The sequence below is a fragment of the Pseudopipra pipra genome, chromosome 19, assembly GCF_036250125.1.
Source record: "Pseudopipra pipra isolate bDixPip1 chromosome 19, bDixPip1.hap1, whole genome shotgun sequence".
Lineage (NCBI taxonomy): Eukaryota > Metazoa > Chordata > Aves > Passeriformes > Pipridae > Pseudopipra > Pseudopipra pipra.
Genome location: NC_087567.1, coordinates 8058296 through 8066969, shown reverse-complemented (window position 1 = coordinate 8066969; position 8674 = coordinate 8058296).

Below are 8674 nucleotides of genomic sequence, written 5' to 3'. Positions count from 1 at the left end.
CTTGGTGGTTATTCTTTTCCCCCTCCAGCACTTCCCCAGGGAAGTCAGGGATGGACACTGCTGCCACTCCTGGCACAAGGGATCCCAAGTTGAAGCTGATGACCCTCATGCTTGCTCAGTCAGTGCTTTAAAGGTAGTAGGAAAGACTGCAATCCAAATTATTTAATTTGTGGTACGGAAAAAAGTATATTTCTGTCTCCATTTGGTCAATATTTGGAACTTGCTGCTTTGCCTTTTGCTGTTCTGGATCAATTTTCTTATACCATTATATATTGGGATTCTTTTTTTCAACTTAGAACACTGAAATACATAACTTTGCTTCCATCCCTAGAGGAGGATCATTGCATAAAATAGAAACAAGCTGAACTAAAAAATATGTTTCTTTTGGAAAACAAGCATATCAATTAGTCTTTTCTTTTTTTCCCCTCCATCTAACTACAGCTCTCCAGGCTCTTTCCTCCCAGGAGTAGAGACAGTGCTTTTCCCAGTAATGTTTGCTGCTGTACAGAGATGTGATTTCTTTGTCTTCCTGAGGCAAATGTTTTTAAAAGCACTTGCTTCTGTATTTTCTGTGCCTTTAGGTTTTAGAAGTGCAACAAGTAGGCTGAGTCTAAATGAAGCAGTGATAACACACGTTTCAGCTTTGCAGATGGACCTTTCCAGAGGATGTCTGGGATGCTGCAGGTACTTAGGTCATGCTTTTATAACAAAGTATCATGTGAATAGAAAAATAATTCTATGAAGTGAAGGATTTATTTTTGAATTGCATTGGGGGTTTTAAGCCAACAGCAAAAAAAAGAGCAAAAAGGCATTTTTCCTTCTATACCAGTAGCAGGTGTAAAAGCAGGGCTGCTTTGCCAGTTCTGTCTTCCCCACATGCCTTTGATTACTCGTGATTGTGATGAGAAATTGTGTTACTGTTTCCCAGTTCTAGGTAAGTAAGTGAGGCTTGAATGGCTGAACATGGTTTTGCAGCCTTTGCTGTTATCAGTTGAATTCTGGTGTAAAAATGGGATACTTGGAGACACCCTGGGAACAGCAGGTTTGGACAGTGCTCTCAGGCACATGGGGTGACCCTTGGGGTGTCCTGTGCAGGGCCAGGAGTTGGACTCAATGATCCTTATGAGTCCCTTCCAACTCAGCATATTCTGTGATTCTATAAAATCTTGCAGGGGCCAGAATGAGCAAGTTAAAGGCAAGATGCTAAAGTTTTTCATAGTTTGTTTTTTGCTTAAATTCTCCTCCTGGTCAGGACCTCTGCACAACTCTTTACTTGGGTCTGGTGTGTGTAGCCACGAGATGTCCCTGGAGGCCAAGGCTGTCATGTTCACATCATGTGCTTGACTAAATCTTTTCTCCATGCTTTGCTATTTTTAAAAGAAGGCAGGATGCTGGGCTCTGCTGCTGATTGCCTTCACCATCAATAGAGGTGTCATGAGGTTAAAGCTAAAAATAGTCAACAAAAGAGTGGCCAGGATGGCAGGCAGAGCTGCCTCCAGGGTGTGGGTGCTTTCTGCCTTCCCTGGATTTCTCAGCTTGTGCCACCAGTGTGCTCTGACAAACAGAGGCTGCTTGTTGCCATTCTACTGCTTGAAAGTGTTTCACTCATCATTTTTGGGGATAAATTCACCAAGCACTGTCATAGGCTGGGAAGGGAATGGTCGTAAGACACCTGAGATGTTCTCTAGTGGCTATTTGAAAGCGTTGGGATGCTCTTAATTTGATGCCCCAGCAGTGCTGGGAGGACCAGCACTGCCCAAGTGGCACAAGCAGCAGAGTTTGGATGAGCTTTGCAGCCTGTCTGGAGAATTCAGCAGAGAGAGGCCTGAGGTGCAGCACCCTCAGAGCACCTGTACCACGTGTGGACACATGGAGCACTTCAGCCTCACAGGTCCAGCCCCCAGGGAAAGCACTGCTCTCTTGGAAAAAGAGTTTTTTAATTCCTGTCTGGGTAGCATTTTGTGGGTGATGTTTTGTTACAGAGCTGGGGGTCTGTCTGCTGGATTGTTTCCACCCCAGGCATCCTCCTCCTGTCTGTGGCGAGCAGAGAGGGCAGCAAGACTTGTTCCCTTCATAGAACCAGGGGGCTGGTTCCCAAGGATAAGCTGGGCAACCAAAATCCTCTTGCAAAAGGCTGGCAGAGAGGCCAGCACGGGTTTTATAACAGAAGTTACATCACTGACTAATGAGGCTCCTGTGCTCTCACAGGCTCCTGTTGCTTAGCAGCACGAGCCCTGCTGGCGTGGATTTGGGTGCCCAAATCTTTTGGGTGCCTTTGCAAATCTCCCTTAGGTTTTCTCACAGGTGAAAAGCTGTTGAGTGAGTGGGTGTAGCTCCAGCAGACATCTCCTGACGTGTGGTAGGTGGGATTGGCTTCCAGGGGTGACACAGAGGTGTGACCAGACGTGGCTTCTGTGACAGGGTCAGCCAGAGCCCGAGCCTTGTCCCTGACAGGACATCCAGAGCAAACCACAGGATGTTTGGATGGAGAGCTGTAGTTATTTTGGATGGTGAAACTCTGAAACCCAACCCACAACACCTACTGAACTTGGGGAACCTGTGGTGCCTTTGGCTTCAAACAGCAGTGGTTTAGGAGCATCATAAATGCTTCTAAATTGATTCAACATTGTTGCTGTGGGAACTCAACCAGCTCCTCAAATCAGAACCCATGCACTTGGCAAGCTGAGGATTTGGTTAGGAGGGGAACATGGATTGGATTTTTTTTTTAATATGTGTCTTCATAAATGTACATGTTTGAATGGGAATGGCCTTTGTCTTGAAGCTGATGGTGGTGGTGGGCACGTTAATCAGCCTTCTGCTAAATGAGTGAAAATGAAGCTTGAAGGGACTCTGAGGTATTTTTAGCCCCTCCTCTGCCTGCAGGGAAGAGGGACTCTGCCTGTTATTCCTGACAAGCTCCTTCTGAAAAGCCTCTGACAATGGGGATTTCACAATCCTCCCAGGCAGTTTATTTCAGTGTTTCACCCTCTGCCCTCCTGACTTTTTTCTGCTGCCCAAGCAGTATTTTCTTTGCTGTACTTGAAGCCTGTTACTCCTTGTCCTGTCTGCAGCTGCTCAGAGAGGAGCCCTTACAGGCAGCTTTTCTGTAGCTGGAGGCTGTCACCTCTTTCCCTTGCTTTTTTCTCCCCTAGATTTAAACAAACTCAAGCCCTTCAATGTTGCTTCATGGCCACCTCATTTGACAGAGTCAGCAGGGTGTTCCAGAGTGACTTCAGACACTTTTCCCAGCTAATGATGTGACACAGGGACATAAGAAATTAGTGACAGTGCAGAGGGAGAGAGGTGGAAGCAGGAGTTGTAATCCCATGTTTCAGGAGAGGGACATCGACCAGGAAAAGGAATTCTACCCCAGCCAAAGCCAGCACACACAGCATCCCAGGAGAGTGACTTCTTAGCATTCTTTGTTCTAGTTATTGGTTTGTTTTATTGTTGTGAGTGGGGGCTTTTTGTTGGATGGTGGTGGGTTTTCTGGTGTTTGTTTGGGGTTTTTTTTGTTTGGTTGGGTTTTTTTTTCTGTTTTTTTTTTTTTTTTTTTTTTTTTTTTAAATTTTTTTTTGGTTGGTTTTTTGGGGTTTTTTTTGGGGGTTGTTGGTTTTTTTGTGGTTTTTTTTTTTTTTTGTCTTTTTTAAAATTCTGTTTTTTAATTACTTTTTGGGCTTTTAAAAAATTATTATTATTTTTTAGTATTTTAATGGAATCTCTCACCCATCTCCAGTGCTGCATTTGCTTCCCACAGAGCTCCCAGCAGCATCTCCAGGACAATCCCCTCCATCCCAGCTGGGGTGTGCTGGGCATCCCACTGGACACATTTGCTTCCATCCAGCCCCAAAATTCTCTGTTCATCATTTCTGCTCTGGGGGAGCAGATCTGACCCTTCACCACGGAACTGTGCTGGGAACAAGGAGGAGCCTGGACTGACCCACGGGGGGACTTTTCCTCCCTAACCTTCCAGTCCCCAGCAGCATCCCCTGGCTCTGCCCCTGGTGACGCCGCTGTTTGTTTGCAGCTGAGGTGGCTGCAGCTCCCGGGGGGCTTTGCCTTTGGAATCCCATTTTGCAAACCCATTTTGCAACCCTGGCTGCTGACTCCTCCAGCCACAGCCCGACGGGCAGGGCAGGGGGGCAAAGGACAGGGGAGGAGTCCCGAGGGGCCGCAAAGCCTGGGTAGGGCAACAATTCCCTTCCCTGCAAGGGCATTGCTGTCCCTCCTGCCCTTGCCATGCTGGGACACCCCATCCCACCTCCTCCCGGGCCACTGGGATGTCACAGCCTCACTGCTGCCATCCAGCTCATCCGCGACGTGGGCACAGGGTCCAGGGCTGAGCAGGGGGACGTGTCCTTTCCCAGAGGTGGTTTCTGGCTGAAAGCTGCAGAGGTGGAGAGGGAAAACAGGGAGTGAAACACAGGTGAGAGGAGTGAGGCTGCTGGGCCAAAGTCGTGGTTAGAAGGAATTACCCCTGGCTGGTTTCATCAACCCCAGGTGGAACCTGGCTGCTGGTTGGTGTGTGAAGGTGGGGTTAGTGCTCACATTTCAATTGAAATCGGGTCTACTAATATGCAAAACGATTGAGCATCATCCTTTTAAGCCTAAGTGTGTTTGACACTCTCAGACAGCGGCTGAAGCGTCTCGGGCACCCCCGGCACTCACAGCCCCCCGACGTCTCACACTGGGGGCTCCGGCAGAGCTTTGCTGCGCTCGGGGTCAGCCCCAGGCCCAGCCGTGGTGCTGATGGGGTGACACGGTGTTTGTCCCCTCCCACGGAGGGAGGATATACCAAATATTGAGGAGGAAAAGCTGATAGTTCGGGGCAGATCCCAGCGCTCGGGAGCCGCTCGCGGCTCTTGTGTGACCCCTTGTGTCGGCACTGCCCGAGGCTGGACCTGCTTCCCAGCCTTCCCACCCATGGATATCTCCCACTGCCCTCGCATTTAAGGGATGATTACATGTAAAAATGAAACACTAAGACGTGGTGGAAATGCACCGGTCATAGGCACAGTGACAAATCCTACTTATTATTCTCAGGTACAACGTTAAGGATTCTTTTCCCACCAGCCAGACTTGCTGTCTCTTGCTGCCTCTTCATTTTGCTCCTGAATTATTTTTTGAGCAGCTGGGCAAGTTTAATGGAGGGTTTAAAGCATCTCACAGATTCTTAAATTCTCACAGGTTTCGTAAAAATTTGGGCTTGAGAAAAAGAAACTAAAAAGAGAAACACCAAACCCGACCACAAGGCGACCTCGGATGCCCCAGAGCTGCCGGAGCCCGGGCCGTGCCTGGCCAAGGGAATGCCTCGGAATGGGACTGTTCCAGCCTTTTTTATTATTTTTATGGGGGATTTTCTGGGGTCATTTCATCCATGAAATGTTAAATCCACCACATTTATCTTAAAATCAAAACAGGTGGGTTATTAGGGGAGTGCCAGGACTCCAGAGCAGCAAAAGCTCCAGAAAACTGATCCTAAATGTGCTCTTGGCACCTCGTAAAGATGAGTTTGGGGGGTGTCTCCTGGGCTTGGGGAGGGGATGACCAGGAGGAGCTGGTTTATTTTATATACTGACATATTAAAGTATATTTATGCTACTATATTAACACTTCTTGAATTTTCTCTCTATGTGTACACGTGCTGTGTGTGATAAAGATCTCATGTAAAAATCTTTTGTCACGTATATTAGTGTATATAAAAAATACAAACATCTCCAAAAGCATGTTTTATGTATTATCTGTTCCATATATATAAAAATATAATAACAAAACACTGCTAAATGCACATATAGAGGCAGTCAAATGGTGTGTGCTTCTGCATTGTAATGAATATATTTATAATATATATTTATAATATATAAATATAAACATAAATATTTATAATATATAGTGTATTTTATATATTATATAAATATATAATATAAATATATTATATAAATATATTTTATATATAATATAAAATAAATAGCAAAGCCAGATCTTTATAGCAATAAAATATGTGTGTATATAAAAAGCTCTAAAGCCATATAAATGAAGTAAATGCTCTAAAATAGGCCATATGAAAATGTAACTATTGAATGTTATATCTAGCTCTGTGTGTGTACAATGCACATTCACAGATGGAGGTGAGTGTGTGCAATAGAACAAACTTTGTGCCTTGAATAACATTTTATTAAATGTTAACTCCAAATCATCATCATGATAAATTCTACTTTATATATTTTTGAATAAATACCAAAAAATATATATCTAAATCTAACCTTTAAAAATAAATGCAGCTAAACATGGTGTGTGAAAATATGATTTTTTAACCTTTATTGAGCATTATTTTATATGTGTGTCTGCGTAAATAAAAACAGATCCATTTTTTTAAGCCTCTCTTTCTGTCCTGAGTGTGAAGATGGAAATGTGTGTGACACAGACACACGTGTGTGTCCAGGGAAGGGGAGGGTTTCTGGGTTATTAAAACAGATATTTGATGTGCAATAGGTGCTATATATTTAAACTCAGACCTTTATACGTCAGTGATGACTATTTTTAGATGCATCTTCATACAAAATATGAATGAAAACCTTATTAATTCTGTTCCATATGCTCTAGGGAAATAAAATTATTAAATTTCTCTCCGACTAGACAGACACAGGCAGTGAGAGCAAGGGGAGTGTACGTGTGTGTGTGTGCTCATATGTCTGTGTTACAGCAAATACACTTTGTGCATCATAATGTACAGTAAAAACAGACCTCTACAGCAATAGGGAATTATAGATATATAAATATTAACCTAGATTATCAAATTCTGCTAAATATGTCGTATGAAAACTTAATTGAATTTATATCAGTGGATACAACAGTATTAGGACACAATATATACATATCTATATTTTATATATATATATATATATATACATACTATATGTATCTCTATAATGTGCCTGAATATAGTGCAGTATATATAGTGTATATTTGTGTATATATAGTGTATGTATATCTCAAATACATAGTGTATATATATAATACATAGTATCTATATAAAATACATATTAAATAGTGCATATATACTATGTATAATACAGATTATACATATATATAATACATATTACAGTATAATACACATACATAGCATATATTGATATTATACACTATGTACATGTATTACTTTATATTGCTGTATATATGTATATATACACACATATACAGTAATATTATAAAGTAATACATATACATAGTATACACAGATAATACATATTATAGTGTACATATATTAAATATATAAATTATGCTACATATATGTATTATATAAATGTATATGCATTACTTTATAATACTATTATTCTAATATATTGTGTGTATACATACATATACATATATATGTGTGTGCATGTATATATATGTATGTATATATATTTATGTATATATACAGTACAAAGACACAGATCTGTAGATATTTAGGTACAGGGATGAGTGTGGGAATATTGATTTATATGGGTGTAGTAAATATTGATTTATATGGGTGTACTAAGACAACTCCTGTGCATAATCAGAGCATTATGTCTCATCACAGAAAGGTCACAGCATTACCACAAAAAGACCCTGATAACAATATTTTTCATATGGATTATAAAGCTGCATCCAAGTAGTAAATTCTGAGAGACTTTAATAATTAAATTCTGAGAGAATTTAATAAATTCTGAATTTATTCTATATGAAATACAATTATTAAATTTGTAACTATATAAGCCATATCTGTATGGAGAGAGAGCTCCAAGGACTTGTGTGCCCACACTGACATCTGTGCTTGTTTATTACAGAAATTATATTTTGTGCATAGCACATATAGCAAACCCAGACCTTTACAGCAATAAAATGTATTTTAAAATTATAAAAAGATGTATTATTAATAGAGTAAATGCTGTTAATATGCTGTATGAAAGTCTAGTTGGCCAAAGTACAGCCATATGGATGTAGAGATATATGTGCTTGTGCAGATGCACAGGGTGTCTGAATTAGACAAATACACTTTCTGTCTCATTAAAACCTTTGTATTCATAAAGTCTAGTTTATATATTTATAAACACGTATAAAAATATAAAGCTAAAAGCAATTATGATAAATATATGAAAATGCAATTTTAACTTTTTTCTGTATACACACATACCTTTAATATGTGCATTTAAATATTTCTATATATTTAATTTCTATATAATAATTTCTATATAATAATTTCTATAAATTATTTCTATATATTATAGCCATATATAAAACTAATGAGTGCATGCACATGGACAAAGGGGAGATTAAGCAAGAGACCGAATGCATCTGTGTTATTAAAACATGGATTTTATGCCTAATATATACTATATATTAAAATGTAGACTTTTATAGATGTGTTTGTGTGTGATTTTGCACGTGCACACACATACATGTGTAACAAATGTACTTTGAGCATAATATACATATATATAAAATATATACATATATATTTATTAAAACCAGACCTTTATATCAATGACCTCTATGCATACAGATAAATACACCCCCCTCCCATATGCATACACATTTTAATAACTTGTAGAAAGAAGTGTTAGTGGTGAGTTACATTTTTGTCTCACTGGCTGTACTTTATTATATATAAACTAGATACCTAAAATCCTACAGTATGTATTATCTGCCA